The sequence below is a fragment of the Hesperophylax consimilis genome, chromosome 10, assembly GCF_061612785.1.
Source record: "Hesperophylax consimilis isolate HC1 chromosome 10, BYU_Hcon_1.0, whole genome shotgun sequence".
Classification (NCBI taxonomy): domain Eukaryota; kingdom Metazoa; phylum Arthropoda; class Insecta; order Trichoptera; family Limnephilidae; genus Hesperophylax; species Hesperophylax consimilis.
The window spans coordinates 24,886,227-24,912,484 of NC_142845.1; the positions used below are offsets into that span (position 1 = coordinate 24,886,227).

At 33.7% G+C, this 26,258-nt stretch overlaps 1 protein-coding gene across 9 annotated transcripts in view; it reads left to right on the forward strand.

Annotated features, from left to right (window-relative positions):
* shep (RNA binding motif single stranded interacting protein alan shepard) overlaps positions 1-26,258 on the forward strand; it is a 215,707-nt gene that overhangs the window by 55,268 nt on the left and 134,181 nt on the right. Inside the window, exon 1 of one of the 9 annotated variants that reach the window (XM_089636754.1) lies at positions 20,137-21,013. The exons of the other annotated variants lie outside the window; for them this stretch is intronic. The gene's annotated coding sequence lies outside the window, so the exon portion shown is untranslated. Of the gene's footprint in view, positions 1-20,136; positions 21,014-26,258 lie in introns of those variants that run through there. 9 annotated transcript variants of the gene reach the window in all.

Here is a 26,258-nt window from a genome sequence, read left to right on the forward strand (position 1 = left end):
TTTGAGCAGTTTTTTTTGTTGTTATCTAGAATTTCAAGCTCTGTTCAACAAATTTCAACAAAAATGGTAATTAACATCATTCACCATGAAGCTTTTAAATATCATTTTAACATAGCTTCATGTTGTTCATTTTTGTTCTATTGAACAAAAACTCAACTATTCTATTTAACTTAAAATAAAAGTGGAATATTTTTGAAATTCCACTAAAATCGGGTGGTAAGCGAGACTTTTGCTTGTGCTGGAGTGGTAATATTTTTTTAATGCACGTAGTTGTAGCCGAAACTGTTTTTTTTTTTCGAAAATTCAGTTTTTTGTGTGAAGATTTTCAGGAAATTGGTGTGCTTCATACTAAAAAAAGAGTTATCGAAAAAAATTGTTTTGGACTAAAGAACATCAATAATGTTAAATTTTTCAAACTTAAAAGCCACTTACATTCACAAGTCACGAGCCGCCACTAAGTAAACTACTGCTAGTATCGACATAAAACAAAACTGTCTTTCAAGATTTTATTACTACTATCTTTCTGTCTTTACGTGTCTCTCCCTTCTGAGGATGGAAATCAATAATACAATCATCATTTTACATAGTGCAGCCCATAATTAATAACTTAACAAGACTGCAGTGGACTGGCGGTACTCCATTTTACCTGCAATTCACAGAAACTCTGGAAGCAAATAATGCTAACAGGAGAAAAATTATAAATTTCTGCTTTCCACTGATTTAACGATGGTAAAATTGCCCATAAAAATACGTATTTAAACCTAACGTTCAATTACCTACTGGATTCTGTTATTGCATTTCGTGATGTCACGTTTCTAGAGAAATCTTGAGTGGATCTAGTTTATTTATAGAAATTAGTTAATTGTCTGTGGTATTCTCAGTTTTTTGTCGTAATGAGACGTTGCGAACCGCAATCAATATGCTTTATGCCCACTTTACAGAAAATCCCCAGAAGTGTAATCTGCACTTTGTAAGAAAACTCTCCCAGTTCACAATATATATTATATAGATACGCCATCCCCATTTAAATCATTTTTTAAGATATTATTTAAATGGGGATGGCGTATTCTCAGTTTTTTGTCATAATTAGACGTTGCGAACCGCAATCAATATGCTTTATGCCCACTTTACAGAAAATCCCCACCCTTTCCTTTGTAAGAAAACTCGCCCAGTTCACAATATATATTATATGGATACGCCATTTATATAATATCATAATATGTGTTTAAAATTAGTACTCAATAAAAAAGCTAAAAATTACAACAATAACACCGTTAGAAAGTGTTTAAAATTAGAACCTATAATACCATTATAAAGTTTAAAAATGGAACGTATTTGCGCTGTATTAAGTGTATAAATATATAAATATACCATAAAAATTATGAGACTGACACACTTGCGTTATACTCTCATAGCTTGGCCCGTTTCAGTATATCACTGCGACGAGCGATATGTTAGCGATATAGGACAAGCCACGAGAACATAGCGCGCTTACAGTGTGGTCTGTCACAGGCATAAATCATATACAATGACATCAGAAAGTGTAAAATTAACAAAAACTCTAGACGGATATAATATTACATGCAAAACTTGTGAGTAGACTTTTTTTTTTTGTACAATATTTTTTACATTTCAGAGTTATCCAGTACAGTTTGCCTCTATAAAAATATAATCTACATAATACATTTAAAGAGAAAGTAATACATAATATTGATTTTGTGTGTTACGTGTAGGTTTTTTAAAAATTTATTTTATGTTATGAAAATTTGGTAATATTGTCTTTTTTTGTTCTTTAAACCATTTTGTAATTTTGTGTCTGAATTTATTTTTGTTTTCCTCAATTTTATTTTCAAATGTTAGACTGGTTCAAGTGTTATACCATCATATATTTTCAATCAAATAGTATTGATTGAAAATATATGATGGTATATCCTTCTTGTACCTACTTCCGTTAAGTTAAATAGATCTTCTACATCTGCGTATCTATTACTAACTTCATGTATACTAGGTACAAGCGAGTATTTGAAATGCTTAGTCCTAGTATTGTTACATTTATATGATTTTGGAACGAGTAGCTCTCGTAGGTGTGTGAAATTCAATGAGGTTAAGTAAATAGGACTATCTATACTACGATTTACAATGTTGAACATACATTTTAAGTCGAATATAATCCTTCTATCTGAGAGTTTTAACAATAATATTAATAATATTGAATAATAATTTGTTCATTTTTAATTTGTTTTTTTACACTGAAATTTCTGCGGTATTAAATTCGTAATGTTATTCCAGATTATATTAAGTCTTCCACGTCCATAGTTAAATTTAAAAAATATATTGATAAGTGTTTGTGTTGACAGAGGATTGCCGTAATACTTTTTCATCCATGTCTTTCATTAAATAATAAGATTTTGTATAAATTCCATTTGCTAAAAACGGATTGTCTCCCTATTTTTTATGTTTACTGTTTTCTTTTTGGGAATAGTGCTTTATTTATGGTTCTAATATAATTGTTACATTGCATTCTCAAAGTACCCAACCGGATTCATGTAACCATGTTTTGTTTTTGTTTTTTTCTTTCTCCTTATAATATTTTGTATTAGTCCTTGTGAGGTAAAATTATTTTGCCAAAAATGAGGCTTTGTGTTCTGTGAGAAGCAATAAATAAATAAATGGAGCAAAATAAAAAAGGTTGAATTACAGCATTATTTTTCCATAAAAAGTGGTGTAAGAAGTTGAGGTTGTAGAGATGATTTAATAGGGGATAATAGTGGGGTGGAGCAATAAAAACAGTTGTGGAATCACTGTTAGTACTAGACTTATGGTGGCTAATAGTCCCTTCACATCCGTGTTTATGTCTGACGGAAATAACGATGCAACAGTTCACTTCTGCACCATTCACTGTTTCCCCTTTCCCTCCCCTTATCACCTACTTGCTGCTTACAACCCGCTGTTTTATATCTGTGATTTCCAACATCTGTCCCTTTTTCCATACCTTGTTTCAAATAGGAACGTTTAAAATCAGAACATAACTAGAAGCGCTATTAACAACTAACTAATATCTCGTGGAAATGTGTTCCACTTTTATCACGCGTGTAACAATGTGCAGGGACCGGATTCGATAGTTCACGGTTAAAGCCTTGAAGATTATAGTGGTCTGATTCGGGGTAAAAAAGTTGAACCATTTTTTTTCGCTTTGTGTCTCATATAAATGAGAGTCTGAATTTTATACAAATCAGTTCCGATTTAGAATATCGTAATTAAAATAATTTACCGTTAAAAATATTATGTAATAGCAATATTAGAAATCCATTTTTTAAATGAAATTTAAATAATATGTTCAAGTTCAAAAGTTCATTGAACATGGGGTTATAAATAGAGCAAAAAATATAAGCGTGTTTGTAAAAATACAATTTTATGGCTAAGATAATATGTGACAGTTTCCCCTTAGTTAACTTTTTCTTTCTTATCAAATGATTCAACAAAATAAATGAAAAACGCTTTTTCGAGTGATTTTAGACTCTATTTGCCAAGCGATTTTTATGTTTATTACCAACATTCATGGTGATGTAAGGCACACTAAGAATATAAATATATTATTGGCTTGTGTATTCCTCTTAAACGTCGGGCTCACACACCAACGAGCGATACAAGCAAAAGTTTATAATATATATAATGTTACATAATACTGAATTATTTAGGATGAGAGTTCTTCAAACTTTCCACAAAACCACCAACATATTTTATTTCTGTTCACTGATCTACATTTAAAGCCTATGGGATTCAGAAAAAGTTCATGTGTTATATTTTTTTACGTCGTTCAACAAAAAAACAAAACAATTTTAAGATTAAAAAAACTTTACACCATTGGTTAAGTGGAACAAATTTGTAAAGTTTTTATACGTAAAGATTTCCACCGGGAATTAGCGGTATCAAAATTAGAAATTTTAAAAAATTGCCAAAACATTATTTTTAAAGATACAGTTCATAACTATGCTTATTAAATCTTTTAACAAAACCCATTTATGACACATAATAATAATACATTTTGATTAAATTTTCAATAGCTTTACTACATACCAAGGTTTACAAAAGATTTAAACACGTTTTAAAGGCTAAATAAGTGAACTTTTAAAATTATGAGTCGAATGCGTGTTTAATTCATTTTTAGTGTTAACGCGAAGTACTGTATAGCAATGCAAAATCATGTGTTTTTGATTGCTTAGAAATATTTTCGTTGCTTTAATTAATTAATGCATATCAAAATGATCCTTACACATTTATATATTTGTGCAAAATAAAATAAAATACAATTTAAAAAAATCAAAACAGACCACTGATATTAAGCGGGAATTTAAACATTATCGCCATCTACATAAAGAATGTTAAATATTGCATGTCGTGGTGGATCGCCTTAAATTGATGCGTCTCGTGATGTAAATGGCGTGTGGCGATAAGGCTGAAAATTTTCAAAATGCTACAGCTTATAGCACGCATTACCTGTGACAGCTGTTTCGCCTTCCAAAGGCATTTTAATGTTTGTTTCCGTTGTTGGACATATTGTCAAAACATACATTTTTCCACTGTTTTAATGTAAATTGAATTTATGCAAAAATAAGATCAATTCTTAAGGTCCCGTAGTAAGCGTTCAATGATGGTTTGAAAGGGAGATATATAAATACGAATGTTAGTTAATGCGCTAATATTAAAAATACAATAATAATTAAGCGAAAATTGTGAAAATTTATTAAAAAAACGACTCGTTTGAAGTAGAGCAACAATCTCTTAACAAATGCTTTAATTGTATTTAAAGGTGCATTGTGAATTTTTTCATACCTTTATAGGTATATCATAAACCCTTAAATGCATACTGTTGCAAAACTGCAACATACCGTTCAAACCACCTTTAACTCTTTGGTGTATACTTAATGCATGCCGTTTTAGAATTATCAAGTTCACGGTAATATATTTTATCGAGTGGCATCACCTTTTTTTTCTTTCGCGAATGTCAAATGTCACTTTTTCTTTAACAAAGTGAAGATTCTCGAAAATTGGTTGGAGGTTAGAATTACAGTTTTGTTTTGCTGTTATTATTTTGATTTTCTTAGGTAAGTAGATACAATAATACAATACTTATATGTAATAACTCGTATTTTTCCAGTACACTTATAAGTTTTGAGAAATTTTTTTAGGGTTTTTTTTTTTTTTTTTCATTGGTAAATTGTTCATATTAATTTTTATTAAATATATGGTGTTGTAAACCTGCAACAATTTTTTTAATCAAATATCATTAAAAAATTACAAAAAAATAAAATTCTTTATATTTCCTTGCATATGCAAGTAAATATCTACAACATATATTTTTTTCCAGAAAAATAAATAAATCATGCATTTAAGGGTTAAATAACAGAACAAAACGTGTTTTTAATATTTTGCGATTTTTTTCTATCGAGGGAATTTCAAATAATTACCGTTTCGGCATAACAAATGTATAGATATTATCTTTAAAAATACATATATAATTTTTGAAATTTAAGAATTTAAAGATTTAAAGAGAAACATGTTAAAAGTCGGTAGAAATTGCGAATGCGGGGCTTAAGTAAATGTAAATCAAAGGTTAACCTTTAGGGATATTGTAATGCAAATCTTTCCGGATAAAGTTAACCTTCAGGTTTTGCAGGAAACACTCTTACCATGATTCTATTCATGATCATCACATCATGCCTCTTAGAACTGTGCGTCATCTGTCTTCCAAGTTGCATTCATTTGCATAATTCTTAATATTATAGCTTTCCCAATGCCATAGCAATGAATTTTTAATTTAATTTGCGAAACTCGCGTACATTTTTAAGCTATAATATTTTAATGCATTTGCTGCAGATTTTAATGCGAATTTTATTGCGATATTAACATGGCTAGATGCATTTCATTTCACAACTTTGGGACGTTTTTAAATAGGTAGGTACCTACTTACATTGTTAGTATTTAGGTCTTAGTGTTGTGATGTTTTAGTTTACGAATCCTTTTAAAATTGCTTTACACTCTAGCAATTTAGACAGGCTCACTAAACTTTCCTAATCCCACTAAACTTTCACTAATCCTACCGGCTGCGCCAAATGTAATATATGCCTTATCTAGCTCGTGCCAATGTGGTGTAGCGGCTGAGTATTGTTGTAGCGGGTGAAGGTCGTACACAATAATGATACTTGTTCTTGTACTGATATTTATTGGGGAGCTGCTTGTAACAAAAGAGGGCAGACAACTAACGTGCATCGCCTTTTATAAGGCCTTGCAAGCATTCCATCTCGCTTGCACTCATCCACATTCGTACAGACATCACACTTTACACTTTAGCTATTTAGACCAGCTCACTAAACTTTTTGCTTTACACTTAAGCTATTTAGACCGGCTCACTAAATTTTTTTTTCGACGCTCTATGACTTTTCGATGCTCAATGCAAAGTATTTTTCTAAAAAGCCACGGTGTGCTCTGGCGTCATTTCTATCACGTGATATGTAGCTTCGATATATACTTTTTTAAATACTACAGGATTACACAATACTTAATATCGAATTAATAAACTTTAAAAACACATTATCAAATTTTATTGTTTTCTAATTTATAAACTTAAGTTATTTATAAAAAATATTGTATTCTACTTACTCACGTATCATGCAAAAGCATTTGAAACCTAAATTGAAACCATGTTGACTTGTTTTTTTTTTTATTTTAAATTTCAGTGCTTTTAGCAAGCATAACACTTTCCAACGCGTTTTAATGAAATAGTGGTTTTACCTACTTTTTATGTCAGTAAACATATTTTTTTATTTATGTGAATACCTGCTCCCTATCGACTAGAGCCTGACTATGGTATCCCCAATTGGGGTATGTCGTGATACTGAAGGTAGCGGGGAGGGAAAAGTAGATTAGGAAGAGGAAAGTGAGGAAAAACCTGGAAAACCTAAAAATTCTTCAGAATAAAAACTAGACCTCAATTTAATTTTGTCATTTTTTTCTTCACATTTAGCACTTAAGCAATTACAGGTAACACCAGCGCTTCGACCTCTAGACCTTAGGGCCATCGCCCTTCCCATCACGACAGTGCCATTTAGAAGTTCTGTTCGGCGGCGTTCTTTATATAACTCGTAAGCCCTACTAGGCGGAAGGGCTGATCCGATCAATTAGAATTATGAACTGGTACTTCAATATTGAAGGACGGGAGGGAAAGGGGTTTTAATCGGATCTCTTTGATGGCGGACATTTGTGATGCATGATTGTAATTTGTATTTGATGTATGATGAACTAACTATTGTACTTGATTGTGTGTGCTATAAATTTAAATGAATATTTACCATAGTCTAAAATTTAGACTTTAGAAAATGCTTATCAGAGGATTATAAAACGTGTGAATTATACAGAGTGGTAAGGGGCGTACTTGACTTATTTCAAAAAGTGATTCCTGACATCATTTTGAGTAAAAAATATAAATAAAATTTTGGAATCCGATGACTTTTTGATTTTTTTTTAAATATAAAACATTACAAATCAGTAGGTATTGGACAACCATGTTGCTAGACTGAGTGACCAGTGAAGACAAGTAATTTTTTTTGGTTGGTTTTGAAAAAAAATCATTACATCTTTTACTCCAAATAATGTTAGGAAAGTACGTCCCTTAACACTCTGTATTGTTGACAAAAACTCCCCGCGCCCTTTTTGTGATAAGATTTATATTACTTTTAAAATAACTGAATCAAATGCTAACTAACTAACTAACCATAACGCAATATTCCCGCCGGGGTAAGCAGAGAGGACGGTCTTCCAAACAACTCGGTCCTTGCATCTTTCACTTTCATAATCGTATCATACACACTCTTTATTATCTCTTCTGACTCTTGACATGGCCCGACTCAAGTATCTGATTCACTTGATCGTGCCATGTCTTCCTCGGGCGTCCATGACTTCATTTACCATTCACATTTGAGTCATACATTCTACTTACACTCCTTTCTTCGTTCATTCGCTCTGAATGCCTATATATGCCTATATATTTAGGTACCTATTTTTATGTCAACAGGTTGAACATCTCATCAAATGGTATTATATTGGAATTCTATTAAAACAAATACGCACACAAAAACTAAACATACTTCTAAGAACGCGGGGTCGTGTAATAACGTTAAATTCATAATGTTTATTAGGAATATATAACTACTTGTCTTGACCAAAAGCTCTTTGTAATGTAGACAAGTTACTACGATATCTTTTCTTGGCAGTAAGAGGAAGAAGCTGGTGTTCTGTTTGTATTTATTTTTTTGTGTGATTGCTGTTTTGCCTTTTTCGCCCTATAAGTTTGAAAATGCTTTCCGAATGCTGTCACACGTAAACATAAATCTGGTAGAGTGTAAATTATAAACATCATTTTAATGGAGTTCAATAAAGTAAATGTACTTATAATAAAAACATAGGTACAACACATATTTTTATGTTTATATTGTAAATGTAGATACATTTAAATGCGTTAAATTTATTATCGAAGCATTTAATCATGTACCTAACTAATGATATATGTTGTGCTTTTTTATTGTCTACATAAACATATGTAAAGATAAACAAGTCGAACAAAAAACACTACAGACAGCCCTAGCCACTGGGGCAACATACAATAATTGAAGGGCTCGGAGAAGATAGAGTCGACCCTTATTTTAGTCAAAACAGAGTTGAGTCATCCAGGGGAACTACTGACTGATTAAATAGGATAGTTGTGTTGCCCATTCTTTCTAGAAGTTTGCTTACCCGGTTTAATCAAACAAAAATTCAGATTTCAAAAAAAAATGTAAGTACACCACTGTGTCGCAGAGAACGAGACGTGTATATTTTCTAACAAAATATACTTGTCTCGCAGTGAGCGACGTGCGAGTGGTAAGGGTTAAACAATATTTTGATCTATTATTGCTCTGACCAATGTTTGAAAAGGATTTTACCAGATATATAAATTCTGGGTTAACCGTTAACTTATTTAGTCCCGATACCTTATTTTTTAATCAGTATTTTATCACGCATTTTAAAATACCCTTATCAGACTAGAGTGACATCAGAAATTGATTTTAATCTTTGATTGGCATTGACATGCCGCGCGACGTTTTAGCTCAAATCATTTTCACCGGACAGCCCTTTATTTTTCAAAATCACCCCTTGTTTGTGCCGTCAAACATAATATAAATATGCATGGTGGCCGATTTGACATCGTGTTTGGGTCCCACCCAGGCGTAGTGTGTTCAATTCCTCGGCTGGCTAAGTCCTCCATCACAACACAAGCAACATTTTCAGCTTACTGTGGTGGTAGTAGGAGATTTTCAAATATTGTCAGGTTATTCGTAACCCGGGAATGTTCGTCTTTCTTTTTTAAAAAATATTAAAAAAATATTAAAATATCTTATTCCTATTACTTGATTAAACCTTTCCGCGTTCACTTTACGAAAAGTTGATAGAAACTTACGATAAATTTTGCAGTGTGTTCATTTTATTCGTTATCGATCAAAAAATTAAATGAGGAAAGTGACTTTTTAAAATAAATTTCACAGGATCGTTTCACACGTTTCTGGAGTCAAATAACAATTTTGAAACATGATTTATACAAGCAATGCACCTGTGTTAGTACTAGGTACGACTCATGTTCACTGCGGTACTTTTATACAACAACGTCTTGATTTTCATCTCAAGTTTCAATATTATTAGGACACAATTAATTTTAAAACTGGTGGATTTTGTTACATCGTCCACTGCAGAGGTAGTTACGCGGCCTGGGCATGTTAATATTATCGACAAGGATTCAGGTATCAGCGTTTCATTGTGTAATAACTTCTGAAAGGGTCTACCCCTGTCTGTCGTCACGGCAACGGAGGGTAGGCGGCGACTGGGTCTGTATAAGCGGGTTTTATTGTAGCATGCTTACTGCTCAGAACTATCTACACTTCAATAGGTTTATATATTCACGTTGCTGCTACATAATATCATAATTTTAATTAAAAAACGCTTGTTACCTCAACAACCCTTGTTCCCCTGTCTTTACACTGTACAGACAAGAACGCTCTTGTGAGGTGTCGGAAGATATAGTCGGATTATAACCTCTTCTTATTATAAGAATTCTTCCAATAAAAAAATGTCATGATGTCATATTAAAACATTATTCTACTACTAGAAATTTATAACTGCACTCGGAAAGCGAGAATAGTTTCCCTTGAGTTGCGTCAGCAAATGAGTTCGCAAATCCAATTTTATGTTGCGTTCAAAACCCAAGACTGGTTTAAACTTGAGAGTAATTCTGCATAAGAGTCCACAAGCTTACATTATCGTTACAGGCGGAGTAATCAAATGGTTTTCCTCGGAATTTTGAAGCATATGGTGTGAAACTAGAATTTAAACTCCAAAATTCAAAAAATTCAAAATTCAGAGTACAAAGAGTATAGCTTATAGTTTACATCCTATTTCTTCCAGCTAACCCAACAAATACACATTATATTACATAACCCAACAATTACATGATAACAATTGTATGTAAATAAAAAATAAGAAACAGAGGTATTTAATTTATGTAAGGTATACATTTAAGGTGTAGTGACATTTGTTTAAAATAAACGTTTTTAGTGATGATTTAAATTTGAGTATGTCGGTTATTTGTTTGTTTGCTCCACAGTCTGCATCTTGGATTTCATAATTGCACTTCGAACACGATAATGTTTTTCTTCAAAATGCATCCGCAGATGAATTCACAAGTGAAATTATATTGGTACATTCTGAACACAAAACTGGTTTTAACTTAAGAGTTAATACTTGTGCGAGTTCCCAACTTTAATTAAAGCTACACCTAGAACACAAAAATGGTTTCCTCCGATTTTTGTAGCACATAGTCTGCAACTATAATTTTAAAACCTCACTTCAAATACGAGAATGGTTTCCTTCGTAAATGCTAGCATTACACTAAAAAATTAAATTAAAAAGGAATTTTGGATCGCTTATTTATTAATGCCTAAAAAACTTTCTAGTTACGTAGATGCGTACGTAAATAATACCTTTCTCTTGATTTTGTAATAATATCTTTAAAATGTATCTGGAACACAGTGAAAGAAAACCGTTCTAGTGTTCTGAAAATAATTTTTACTACTTGAATACTTAAACGCATTTTTTAATATATTTTTGGAATTGGCGTTTCAATGTGATAAGCTTATAAAATTGCCCCCATTGTTCGACTTTGATTACAATGCTTTGATTTTATTTTTAACTCCCCAAACACATATGCATTTTTTGGATAATTACAAATGTTTTTATAACCAGTTTTAAAGTTGAGAATTGATCGAAATTACCCTGTTTTACGGTACATATGTTTATTTATGAAATATAATACTCAATCATGGATGTTATAGTCTCCCGGGCATCAGACGGTTGAGAGCAGTATTCAGATTAAAAAACAAATTTCATTTTGAAATTTGCACTGCTTTTTCTTATCTTAATTTAATTGATAGCGAATTAAATCAATTTGCACCATTCATTGTGTATAAATTGTCTAGCCTTCTAATATCTAATCTGTTTTGAAAAGGTGAGTAAAGAAAATTGTGTTGAAATTTCGGGTGAATTTTTAATAATTTAATCTATCTATATGATTTGGACGCATAAATATTTACCAAATCGTTCAGTCATTAAATACTTGAACGAAAAAGTGTAAAAGTTTTGGAATGTCGAAGGGACAGCGAGTAATTTCCACTAGGGCTGTGGGAGGTGACAAGACGTGCTTGACTGAATATAGGCAGGCCGCCGCTCGTAGCCTCGTTGTAATCCCTTTTTCTGTTGCATGCGTCTTTTATGAGGAAGAGGAGAGGTTTCAATGGACCCTTCTGAATGTGGAGTAGGAGAATCATCATAGAATCTGACCACGTTTGTTTGAATTATGTATTTTATCACGAAAATTATATATCCACTATGCTAGACGGAGAAAAATGAGTATTGCTAATTTATTAATAATCTCTTCTAATTTTTAGAAAATTCCTAATTTATCGGAACACGTGTGACTTACATACGTGGGGATCCCTCTAGAAACATTTCAGATTTTAGCAATACGTTCTTCAGAAAGAATTAAAATGTGAGCTAGGAGCAAACCCCCGATATTAGTCATGCGTCGCCGAAAGGGCGCTGCAGGAATACATTTGTTAATACGGACCTTGTCGAGGACCATGCCAAGATGAAACCGGTAGTTCATTACATTCATACGTAAGAACGTGTCAGATAAACGACCCGTTCTCATGTTACCGACATCAACTATAAATAGCAGTTCTGCCCTTCTCCGAGTAATCTTCCTCGTGTTATCTTTCTCTCATATTTATTATCCTCAAATTATATAATTTCCACAACACATAATTACCACTTCAACATTCAACCCGTTTAAAACTTTGAACTCCATATTCCATACAAAAATTTTCCCCTTAACTTTGTTTTTCCTGTAAAAATAATTTTTCCATAAATAGCTCATTGATTTGTGTCGTTCACTTCAAAATACAAGCACAATAGAAAATTAAAGAAAATCCCTTCATATTACCCCCCCCCCCCCCCATTACCTTTTTGATTCAAGATCACTACTCGGTTACTTACGCACATCTTCTTTTATGCTTAACAACATCATAGTTGTCCTCTTCTGCTGATCACAATTTGTTCAAAAGCTGAAACGGATCTAGAATCGACATTTAACGGGAACCTTTCCCTGTAAAAAAATAGTGTTGAATGGCTATTTGATGACTTTATCACAAGTGATTTTTTGGGCCTTAATGTACGTCGGTTAACCTTCCCTGCATGAGTGGGCCCAACGCTATTTAATTTAGGTAGGTTAGGTATATATAAAATGAGAAATGTACTAAAAAAACCTTCTTCCCACTTTTCTGTAAACATGCCCTAATGTCCATCGTATCTAACATAAAAAGCCTACCCTAAAACCAAATATAAGTAGTCTCCGTTAAGTATCTACTTAAGGGATTGTTAAAAAAATTATACTCGTTAGCTTCCGGAAAACGTTCTGGAAGCCATTGGCGTAGCCAAAATCACCAATAAATCCCGTTGCTGGTTATGTAATTTATGACATTTTTTTTACAATTTTTTTAAATTACATACACTCATTTGAAACGTGGATAGTTGTATGATTATGTTATTTTTGAAGCGACAATACTTAATTTTTCTTTAAATATTAACATAGCATTTGTATAAATCTATTTTTGCTGCCGTTGCCCGGCGTGACGTCACACAGTGGGCTGAAAATCGCCTTTCATAGACATAGAGACTTGAATTTTCAAGTGTATTTTTTTTGGCTAGAAATGGATTCTGCTGATCATTACTATGCTATAAAATTTTGTACGAAGCAATTGCGTGTACAAATGAAGGAGTCATCATTTTTTAAACAAAAAATTGTATGGCACTGACATTAAAAATGAGGCTCTCTCTGGAATCATAAGGTTGGCCATTATATCCTTACACACAGATATACTACTATTTATTTGTATTTTTTTGACATACTTCGTATTGTGGCGCAACTTGTGATTTTTTTTTTTAAATCCTCAAAGTTGAAAAAAAAACTTTTTAATGTTGATGATTTATTTTAATGCTTAAATGCTTTACATATGAGTATGCTTTGTCTAGTTTACAATATTTTATTTACACTGCAAGCCTAAAAGCATTAAAATGAATCATCAACATTAAAAAGTGTTTTTTTCAATTTTGAGGATTTTAAAAAAAAATCGCAAGTTGCGCCACAATACGAAGATGTAAAAAAAATACAAATAAAAAGTAGTATATCTTTGTGAAAGGATATAATGGCCAACCTTATGATTCCAGAGATAGCCTCATTTTTAATGTCAGTGCCATACAAATTTTTCTTAAAAAAATTATGACTCCTTCATTTGTACACGCAATTGCTTCGTACAAAATTTTATAGCATAGTAATGATCAGCAGAATCCATTTTTGGCCAAAAAAATACCCTTGAAAATTCAAGTCTCTATGTCTATGAAAGGCGATTTTCAGCCCACTGTGGTCACCACCGCCAAATTCACGATTATGTGGTTTTGGCGGTAAATCGAAAACGGCATAGTTTAAATCGTCGTAGAATATGTATTCGTAAACACAAAAATAAAATTAATATAATTTTATTTTTTTAAATATTTTTTTAGAGAATAAATGAAACTGTGAAAATACCATACTGATTTTGTTTTACTTACTAAATATACCATATTTACAATGTAATCCACTCAGTCAAAGGGTTAACACTACAAAAAAGTAGATTTACTCTAAATTCTGACCCAGGCAGTTGCCCACGCTGCCCCTACGGTTACTACGCCACTTGATTGTTACGATTAAGTACCCGGTATCCGAGAAGGAACGTAGAAACCCACAGGAGGCGGCAGAAGAATTGAAAGAGGAAGGGCAGGGACTTAGGCAGGATTACCGACCCAACCGGATATAGGTCAATATCCGTATTCGTTTCTTCAGATGGGGATTCAATCCAAGCTGAAAATGAAATAGGTAGCAGGAATGTTCATAACGGATCAGTTTTCTGTAGGGTAGGGCGGGGCTAGTTGAACATGATTTTGCTAATTTCACCCCAGACTCGAAACCATTATAGATATTTTCGTTTTTTCAATTTATTAAGATAGCTTCATTATCTGGCTTTATAATGTTATTCATGAAATGATATAATACGTTGACCTTATGCAAGATATTTTAATTTTCACGCAGAAGGAGAAATGGTTCAACTTGCCTCATGGGTGGGGTTAGTTGAACCACCCCACGGGGCTTGTTGAACAATATAGTATCATATATTTATTATCATTCTCACTCATGGTTTAGTAAAACAAATTACGATATTAAAGTTCTTTTATTGAAATAATACAGAATTAGGTGATAGAACGATTATTTTATCTAAAAAAACCGAGTACAATAAAACAGGTAACATTTCTTAGATTTAGTTAATCGATAAAATCGGAAAATGTACATTGGAATAGTTCCAGATGTGCACTTTTGGTGTGCCCACTTTAGACAGGCGTGACAACGAACCCACTCTTTTCCTGAAAAGCTCTCTGAATAAATCTCATCATAAATTAGGCAAAGCATATTCTTCACAATTGTCGGATGATGAGTCTGACAATGTGAAGACTTTTTTCGTAGTTGCCTTCTTTTTTGCCTAATCTGTTCCTGTCTTTTGCTTCTTAGATTGCTCTTGGGCAAGAGAATTCTTTGCAGGAGTGTCTGTTAAAATAGCTGCTCTTCTTTTCTTCCTCGCTGTTTGCAGCTGTTTTCTAGGCACTGCCTTTAGAAATGGTCTAGAAGTCTCGGGTGAAAAGTAAATGGAACTTCTAGATGTAGATGCTACAGTATTTTTGTTGATATTGGGTTAAACATTCTCTTTGCCCGTTGTCGGTATACCGTGTTCGCATCTAGACAGTGAAAAAAAATCGGTATTATTGATGTGTTGACGAGTGAAATGAATGCACTACGTATAAAATTACAGTAAGGAATCTGAATGGGGCAAGTTGAACCAAATGGTTCAATTAGCCCCACCCATGTTTTATTACAAATTTAATCGGATAACTCATATACCACTAAATGTATTACAATTTTACAATTGACAAGATACAGTTAAGTAAACACCAATTTCAAATTGACTTACCTTGACTTGGTACCTTTTTCCTTGGTATCTATTTTCAAAAAAGCAGTCGATCGTCTTTTTTTACTTTTGGAGCAAAAATCACACAAAATCCCCGTACACACGCTACGGATGCCATGTGCCTACTGAATGCTTGGTGGCGTGGTCCCCACACTTGTAGCTTGCTAGAACATGTTCAGCATTCTTGGTAAGTCTTTCGGCTCCGAAGATATTGGCGTGGCCCAACAAGCCCCTTGGTTCAACTAGCCCCGCCCAACCCTACTTAATAAGGTGCTCACATATCCATGCGCGCGCTGAAAACCGAGTAAAGTTGAAAAATTATTATAAGAGTTGTATGGCGTTAAAAAAAATGATTTTACTTTTTTATTAACTTTTCAACTAACGGAAAAAAATTAGAAAAAAAATGTGTGTTCACCATGGAGTATTTATGTAGATTTCCTCACTAATACCCCTATCTCCAAATAACAAAATTGTGCAGTCAATTTAAGGGAAGAAAAATTAAATTGTCACAAAAAGGTAGCATTTTGTCTCTTCTGCCAGAATTTCAGGACTGTTTTTACCATAATTAATAATTTTATTTCATAGAAGCTCAGAGATAATCCGTAATAACAATTTGAAATGCAAATAATAAATGTTTACCTAAACCAAATGTGAAATAATTAATGGTTATTTAAAAACTAAAAGATGATATTAAAGTTTGCTATATTGACCATTGTAAATAAGTACCTAGGTAGGTAAAATATTTTTGTGTTTTCTACCATTTTTTTTTTTGGAAAATGGTAGAATTCAGTTTGCGTTCACACCCTTTCTGTAATTCCTCCCTCCATCCCTTAAATCTCCTTCCCCTGAAACCAGATCCACACTACTTCTCCTAATGACCCTTGTCCTTTTCCCGGAGTATTTTTTGCCTTATGACGCAACACAGCATTTAGAAAGATTCTAATTATATGTATATTTGTACAAAGCTGATAGTTATATTGAAAAAAGTCGAGTAAACGCAGGAAACTCTATCAAAGGGGGACTGAACGCGGTTGGCGCTGACAAATATTGTCCAAAGAAGCGAAACTAGCAGTCCACAATGAAGTGCTGATACCTAACCTGATGCACGACATTGAGGCAGGAACAGAAGAAGGATGAAAGTAGACTGAATGCTATAGAAATGAGAGACCCCTGAGGCGTACGACTTGAAAAATCATTTAAGAGTATGATTGTGTGAGAAATGTGGAGATTTGCTAAGAAATCAAGGATAAAACCTTTTGAACGCTTTAATTTGCTCCGTTTTATCTATACCCGTACGCGGTACATATTTTCAAATACCTATGCACGCAATTAAATGTCAAATTATAGCATTCTGGCATGATTTATTGGACTACATAGACAGAACAGATTATTCTCCACAATATGATAACAAATCATCGTGTGTCAACACTCTTAGATGTTTATAAAAACAAAAACATAAAACTTCATAGAAAGACGTACAGTATCTTTTGAATGTGGTCCCGCCATTCACTCGGCGTGTGTGTACTTAGGCCATTGCGTTGATAGACACAAGTGGGACACCATGAGCATTTATCATTTTTTGTTATGAAAACTTTTTCTAAAACTGGACACTTAAATTTTATGTCACTTAATATAATAACAAAATTGAACTAACGCCATCCGTTGACAAAATTGTAAACTATAGCACTCGAAGGCGCAAAGAGGCTCACTTGATTATCGATGTTTTTTAATGAAATACAATTTTATTTTCGAGAAATTTTAAGCGCAGTGAAAAAGTTTTCTACTGAGATTATTTGGGCATGTAGAGAGAATGATCAAAGAAAGGAGTGTGTGGAGATGAATATATGATAAGAATGTGAATGGTAGAAGTCGGCGACGCCCAGGGAAGACGTGGCAGGGTTTTTTAGATTTCGGTCACATCACCACATTCAAAGAAACAAAACAAAGGGTGTTTACTCATAAGTAAATTCTGCTGTGTAATTATTATTTCGCGTGACGGACGTTTCACCTTCGGAAGGCTTTATCAAACTGTTGTAAAACCAGTCACAGACGATCTATTTATATTTTATCTATCTATATAGGTAGATACTTGTATTTTTTAAATTGTATTTAATTTTACTGATTTCCGAAAAAATTGTCGGAAATATTATACCCTGTAAAGTTCGCAACTAATTGTGTTGTTTAACTCTTGACAGGCCAAGATGCCAAACAAAACTTCCGACTTCCGACGACCCCATGCATTTTTCTGTCTTACGGGTTTTTAAACTATAGAAATTATTAATGGTAACTAATGTATTTGCGCAGAAATACTAAAATGATGTGTCAAGTATTTTTAGCTAATATTTTATTTATTTTTCGGAATAACTTTATTGAGTAAAACCTCAAATTGTAATATTTAAATATTGAAGACAATATTAGTGATTTCTAAACAAAAATCTGAAACAGAAAAATCAGAAAAGGAAACCTTGATTCCATTCCTTTTCTGATTTTTCTGTTTCAGATTTTCGCTTAGAAATCACTAATATTGTCTTCAATATTTAAATATTTAATTTATTTTGTTTATTTGGGAAAACCAACAGATTTTTTACATTCTTAAATAATCAACTTATAAAAAATACAAATAATATCTAATGATAGGTTTTCACTTAAAAATTTAATTGTAATAACAAACTAAGGGTCCAGTACTCGTGGGCAAAAAATATTTACAGAAAATACTAAATAAAGTAAAAATAACATCGGATATAAGAACACAAGTAAATTACAATATATCAATTTTATCCTCACACAACACCAATAATCACCAATATATGTATATACCTACAACTAAACTGAACAGATGTTTATAAAATGAATCACTTGTAACTGGACAGGGTTCATATCAACAACATGATAACTTGCAGTATGTTATTAATTATTATTTAATAATAGCTAAGGTATCTTTTTTAAATGTTCCTAAACTACACGAAAATATGTCAATATAATTAAAAAATTTATTGTATAGGGTACAAGCTCTGAATATAAAAGCGTTTTGTCTGAGATTAGTAGAACATTTTTGAAGATGAAAAAGTGATTTATCTCTAGTTCTAACGCTTGTGACTCTAAAATTAATCTCAGACAAAAGGGGCGAACAATCAATAAGGCCATTGATAATTTTATAGAGATATATTATATCTGCGGAGTCTCTTCTAGTTTTTAATGGCTTTAGTACATAATATTTCATCGAGCTGTTAAGGAGGATAGTAATATTGGGTACTACCCACTCCCCCACTTGGCTGCGGAAGAGTTAACTTTGAGTAAAGATCGTGAAAGTGAGGTGTGTCCGAATGAATAATTTGGATAACTCATTTTCCCTGCATAATTTTTATACTAACGTTTTTTTGTGTTGCACAATATTTTTATTTTATATTATCTTAGATCGCATCTGACCATCGATATCAAAGATAATATAATTATAATAATGGATTTAATAATGAGGTCGATGCATCTCCACGAAGGAAAATGAGAATTGCTGATTTATTAAAATCCGTTCAAAATCAAAAATCGTTCCAATCAAAAATGGGATTGCAGGCAATTTCCTTTAAAACTTTTATTACATTCCTAATGTATCAGAACACATGTTCGTGCACCTGCATTTGTTCTTATAATATACAATGACGAAATACGAAAATATTAAAAAAATTATGAACACGTGTTCCGCCATCATGTTTTACTGAAAATTTACTAAGAAACATATCAATTCATTCGTTAAAGGCCTGCAATCCCCTTTTTAACCCGATTACGAATAATTAGAAGAGATTCTTAATAAATTGGCAATATTTTACATCAGTAATTTTCTCCGTGTGACCGTTCAAAATGGCCTCTCCAATTTAGGAACCTGCAGTTTTTGGTCTCATTCATTCGTTCCGACCGATTGAATAGTGACTAGTTTTTTCCTGTTATTTATCTATAGCAGAAGACGTATGTTTTTTATGCATTTTCCTCATTGAAATCAAAGGGTACAATATTAGAATAAGTACCTAATCGTAAATTTTGGCCTTGCATTTTCAGTTTTACAATATTTAATCAGAAATAAATACATTTCCATTATTTGTCCAATGTACAAAAAAATACGTTTACATTCATCAAAAGTTGTTTTCTGTCTCAAAGCGATATATAAAACATTTTCAGCGTGTGTAAAATGTAAAATTTGAGTTTGTCGCTGAAATCAATCTGAAAATTTCCCGGCCATTATCGCCTGTCTGCGCCACAGTTTCGTAGTTTGGCCGCGTGTCGGCGAACAGTTCCGATTGCACATTCGGGTGCATTCGGGCGCATTCGGGTGTTTCCGCCGCGACGGCAGCGCCCCTACCGGACGCCGGCTGAGGCCGCCTGACAGCCCGCAGCCAACATGGCCGCCGGGACCCGCCCAGCCCGCTCAGCCCGCCCGTCACACTTCACGCTACAACCCCGCTCAGCTGTTCGCCGCACAACTAACTGCTCAGTGCTCACAGCTCGCGGGAAGGTGGGCGGAACCGGCATATGTTTTTCCCGACTCGTTAACATCAACTAACTTTCAAATCATCCAAAAAATAACACGTCAAAACTCAATTCTCTTGTTTATTCTTATATTCCTACTGTAATTCCGACAAACCGGTCGGTTTTATCGTTTGTTTTCAAATCACGCTCAGCTGTAGTGTAAAATTTCCCGGCTGCGTAGTGGGGCCGATTGTTCAGAAGTGCTTCCGCTGTCTGGACGCGTGCATCAAAAGTTTTTCACTCCGCTGTTCGGCCGTATTAAATCAAATATTTCTGTTTTTACTCTATTTAACATCCCTAAAATTCATAAAAGTAACAAATGATAAGTTTATCTGTGTGATTTAGTAACTTTTTGCGTAAAAATCGTTGTAACTTTTGTTGAACTGTCTGAATTTTTTTCCCGATCAATATCATATTGAGGTTTTCTTTTTTTTGGCTGCGCGTTCGGTATGCAATAGTAATTTTCTTTCGCTCGTGGCAGTACAGTTTGAAATCTCCGGCGGTCGCTAGTTTTCAAACTATTCGCGTATCGATTGGAAGCCGCGCCGGGAATTTTGCCTTCCATATGTCACACCACCCTCTGCCAATATTTGAATAAAATATTCCTGGAACGTCCGAAGTGCATACTTAAATAAAGTAAAAATATCTGAACTTTTCCGTGTCGTCGTGGGAATAACTTAGCGAAACATACTCGATTCGATTCTTCCAAGCTGTCTCCAGTTTTGAAAGTTTCCAAGGACCAGTACCGCAGTAAGGATAACGACTCAGCACGCGGTATCTCTAAAGGATCCTCCGCTCCGCCCAAGGTAAATAAATATTGCAAAGTTGAGAGCATGACTTGCATCTTGCACGTGTGCTCGTCTGATTCAATTATTGACCCGCAGATGATTTTACTGGGCGCAGGCCCGCATATCTATTCAGTTATCCACTCTTCAAACAAAACTACTACTCGACCTCAACAGTCATTGTTTACTTAATTCAATTAGTTAATTCTCATTTGAATTATCATAATTGGGCGATAGCTACTGTGGTAGTTGCAAGCGAATTGTCTCGTAGATTGTACCGTCTTGTAAGTAAATAACTAAAAATAGGCACCTACGATTAGTGCTATAAAAATAACAGTTCGGAGATATTGTTTGTAGAGGATTTTATTATAATCATCAATGTATAGGTACTAACAGTACAGTATTTGCATTGCAATTGCACTATGATTAATTTGTATTCTGCCTTTTCAGTAATATGACTTAGACATGTTGTAGTAGTTCTTGTAAAGGATATACCTCACGTCGCTAGACGGAAAATCGCCACGAGGCGCTTGTGTTAACTTTTCATACATATGATGAGAAACTAGAAACTGTCTCGTATATTAATTACAGTCATATTTCAGTAGTTTTTCAGTGAAACGCCGGAGTTGTAATAAGGTCAAAGATCACGCTACGAAACCATTGTAAAGCTATCACACGAACGTCGATAGTGGATACCTACTTACCAACATTAGAAACATACTTATTTTTTTAGGTATCTCTATTAATTTAAGGGGCTTTAAATTATAACATTATAGTATAAGCATTAAAATACAAAACATATTTTATGGCAGGTATATTATACTTTGTATGTTATCGATATAGTGAACTCAAATTTACAACATAAATGAATTTGTGTTGGTAGTATCGGGTTACATACGTATTTATATTTACAGGTGTATGTAGTTCTTATGAATGTTATTTATCGAAAATGTGAGAGGGGTTTAAAATATACATATTAAAAGATTAACGAAACTACTGAGGAATTACTTATTTGTTTTAACCCACTAAATGCTTTGTAATCAAAATATTAATAATAAATAACGTCTAAAACAGGATATCAAATATTTTACAAAACTAAGTTGACGAAAAATGAATCGATATTAAAATTATATGTGGAGAAAATCTGATAAGACGGCGGGTGGTATTGGTTTTGGGCAGCCTTCCTCCATACGGAATATAGAAAGAGAGATTATTATGATGTTACATTTAAATGGGAAAAATTAATATCGATTCTCAGTTTCAAGTTGTAAACCCACAATTCATTGTGACGTAATCACAATCTCTTTTGTTAAGTTTATCTCACTTGAAGTGTTCTGAATAACAATGACTCAGAATATCAAACAGAATCCACTTATTGTGCTTCCATTTTGATAACACATCATCTCGTCATTAGTGTAGCCCCCTGTTTATGATGTCCTCACTAATACTTCTAAAAAGCCCTTGTCTGTACACGTAAGCGTGAGTGTTGTCTTTCTGTAGCGGCGCATGATTGGCTGAACGGTCGGATCGGAAGCAAAGTACAGGATGTTTGTGAAGTAAATTTTAATTTTAAATTATCGTCACGTTTTTTTAAAATGTAAACACCGCACAAGAGTCCCAACTTTCTGGAGACAGCTCTTCATATCTGGTCACCAAACACGGCTAATGCCATTTCATGCAACGTTTCGAATTTGAATGGTGGTCTTTTCCAAGGCGATGCTGATAATATCTTTAATCACTTTTAGTGACCAGTTTTGACCAACCCTATTTATCTTTATTCAGCCTCACAATTCGCAACTATGCTCTTAATAATCAATCAACGAAGGTTATCATATTCGAGAGGGTGGCAGTTATGCAAGAATCTAGTTATAAATTTATCTATTAATCACAAAACTGTGCTACATAAATCAATCTTTATTATTGGCGATGCTTAATGCTAAATCACTATTTTGATTAATCTTTATAACGAATTGGTTTACATTATGAATACCAAAAGATATGCTTCAGATAAATTTAAGGTTTTTCTATCGTTTCGCTTGAGTAAAATGTACAAATAAAAGAATAAATTACTCAATAAAAAATATAAATGAAAACTACCAAAAAAATATATTTTTCAATATAAATGTATGAACGCGTAAAGGAAACAACTTTTAAAAAATACAGTATTATAGCTAAGATTATCTATGACAGTTTCACTTGATTAACTTTTTTGCTTTCTTATAAAATAATTTACAAAATAAATAAAAACCAGTTTTGTGCTTGAAATCGAACGTTTCTAGACTCAGTTTGTCAAGCGATTTTAATGCCTATTGCCTACAATATTAGGTATACCAAGAATATACACATTTTTGTCTTGTAGCTTCCTCTTAATATCGTCATAACTACACCAATACTTGAAAGCCCCCATACACGAAATGCCAAATCCACGTACATAGAGTCATTTTTGAGCTCCATGGGAATCGAGCCTGCATCCTTCCGACTAAGACTGATAGTATGTGTATTGAGCAATGGAGGTTATCATTACTATCACATTGTTATATTTTATGATAGGGCTATCAATCACGAAGCTGATTAACTTCTATGAAATGAAATAATTAATCATCCTTTGTCTACTTTAAGTCACCGAAGTAGATGATACCGCAAATGGTGCAATTATTTTTTATCATAGGTTATTGCCATAGTAAATCGCGGTTAGCAAAAATATTTTAATAAGTATTCCATCCAATGAAGTTTTCGCAAATATGTTTCTTGTTTTGTGGAAAGGTTTTTCAGATTTTTTAAATGAAATATAACCTCTCAAGAAATTAAATATGCGGAGGCGCGCCTCTATTTTATTACGCACAACTTATTTGAAAAATAACCACTTCGAATCAGTTAATTACGATAGTGAACGACTATTTCAGTCCTCGGAGAAACAGAACAAGGCATTTTCATTAATACAGGGTCTTCTAATAAGAGGTGTTATTTTGAATAGACCGCTATTTCGGTAGATGTTACTTTTAAAGCTGTTTTTTTTTGACATTTTACAAGTAAAAACTACGCCATTAATAAAAATGGAACGATACACGCTTCAAAAACGCATCGAAATTATTAAAATTCACTTGAGTGAATCAAATGCAAATCATCTTGAGTGATGAGGCCCATTTTCACCTGGGTGGCTTCGTCAACAAGCAAAATTGTCGCATCTGGGGCTCGGAAATCCCAAGAGTTATTGTTGAAAAGCCTATCTATCCTCAACGTTTGACTGTTTGGCGCGGTTTATGGTCCAGCGGAGTCATTGGACCTTACTTTTTCGAAAATGAGGCTGGAGCAACAGTTACGGTGAATGGATTGCGCTATCGAGAGATGATTAATGATGTTTTATGGCCGGAATCGGATAGTATTGATCTGGACAACGTTTACTTTCATCTTATTGGAAAACACCGTGTTTGACAAATTCTTCGTGTTCACTTTGCGACCATATTTTTACATCGATAAGTACATATATTTAAAAATACATCTAAAACAAAAAGTTGAAGTTTTGATTTGATTCTACATGTTTTGTTATTTTCTTTCTCTCACTCTTTTAGCACTATTTACTAGTGGTAAACCCGAAAGTGTTGAAGCTTACTTCCGAGACTTTCGCAGAATAACAAAGAAAATTAAACAATATCAATTTAACGCTCGTGTTCGGATTCTGATTTAAAATCGATACAATATATTTCAATTGTTATCAATGTTATTATATTATTCTCTGAAGTGTTGTAAAGTCGTGTTTGATTTTTATCATTCGAATTTAGTTCCGCAGCAAGTAGCATGGAGTGGAGGCAATTCGGCTGCCAAATGGACTCCTTTATCTCTGTCGACAATAGAATGTTCAAATATTTGCAGCGATATGCAATCTGAAGATAAAATACTAAACTTCTTGGACCTTAGACACAAAAAGGCCTGATAATGAAAAACCCTGGGCGCCTCACAAATCGTTTTCTGTTACATACATACCCGCTTGAATCATTTGTGTTTGGCAAAGACAAAATCTATTGCTTATCGGTATACATCAGTGATGAGCAACACGCGGCCCGCGAGCCCATTTCGTGACGTCCGGAAGACTTTATTTAAAAAAAATTGTGAGCAATATAATGCTGCTTATACGTTTGCGAACCGAAGCGCGCGCTGAGCCACGAATTATGGGAAAGTAACAAAGCGACCGGCAGCGACGTCTCGCGCCGTATGCGGTTGTTTCGTTCCTTTCCCATAATTCGTGTCTCGTCCCACGCTTCGGTTCTTACGTGTATACGCAGCATTAGAAAATGTCCCTGTGCGAAAGCTGTTTTCGTTGGAGGAATTATGCATTTTAGATATGATCTTTAAGGCTGGCCGCATACATACGTTTTTCGTATTCGATTTCCGAATTCGTTTTCCGTATTCGGACATCCGAATGCACGGAATCAGTAGAAAATACATTAACTGCCGCACACGTTCGTTTTAGTTCCGAACGGAACAAATTCCTTACGCACGTTCCTAATGCCAGCCGGCGCGTTCGGAGAAAACGAATGGAAAAAACCTAATGACGTCATGTGGAACGCAGCTATTGCATACAGTTTGTTTGTGCCGACGCAAACGTACGGAAATTTCTGTTCGTAATTCAGTGTTGCCAACGGATCTTGACCTAATATCGCCGTTTCTCATACATAAGGTAGCGTAAAGTAGCCGAATTTGCTGTTAGGTGGGACATGTTTAAAATTGATGCTTTTACGTGAAAATAAAAATTTCGTGGTGGGGGGGTGGCTAGAGAATTTCAAAAAAATAAAATTTGTCCCCAGAAAATAAAAAAAAATTCGGTGGCTAGAGAATTTCAAGAAAATATAAAATTTGTCCCCAGAAAAATAAATTTCATGGGGGGGGGGTGGCTAAAGAATTTCGGGACATGTTTAAAATTGATGTTTTTCGCCGATTCTCGCTCTGAGTAGCCTAAATGGCGATATATCGCCCTTGTTGGCAACACTTGTACTGACGTTTTTACATTCCGAATGAAGAAAAACGAACGTTTGCGCTAGTCTCACGGAATTCCGAATACGGAAAACGAATTCGTAAATCGAATACGGAAAACGTATGTTTGCGGCCAGCCTTACGGGTGTAATTTTTTTTTATGTTTTTCATCGAATCCTTTTTCCATGTGAATATCAGCATTGTCTCTATGTACTCGTATAATTGTCTAAAAATACTATGAGTTATACTATGTAGAAATCGACAGGCGTTGATATAGAAAAAAGACGAAAGACATATA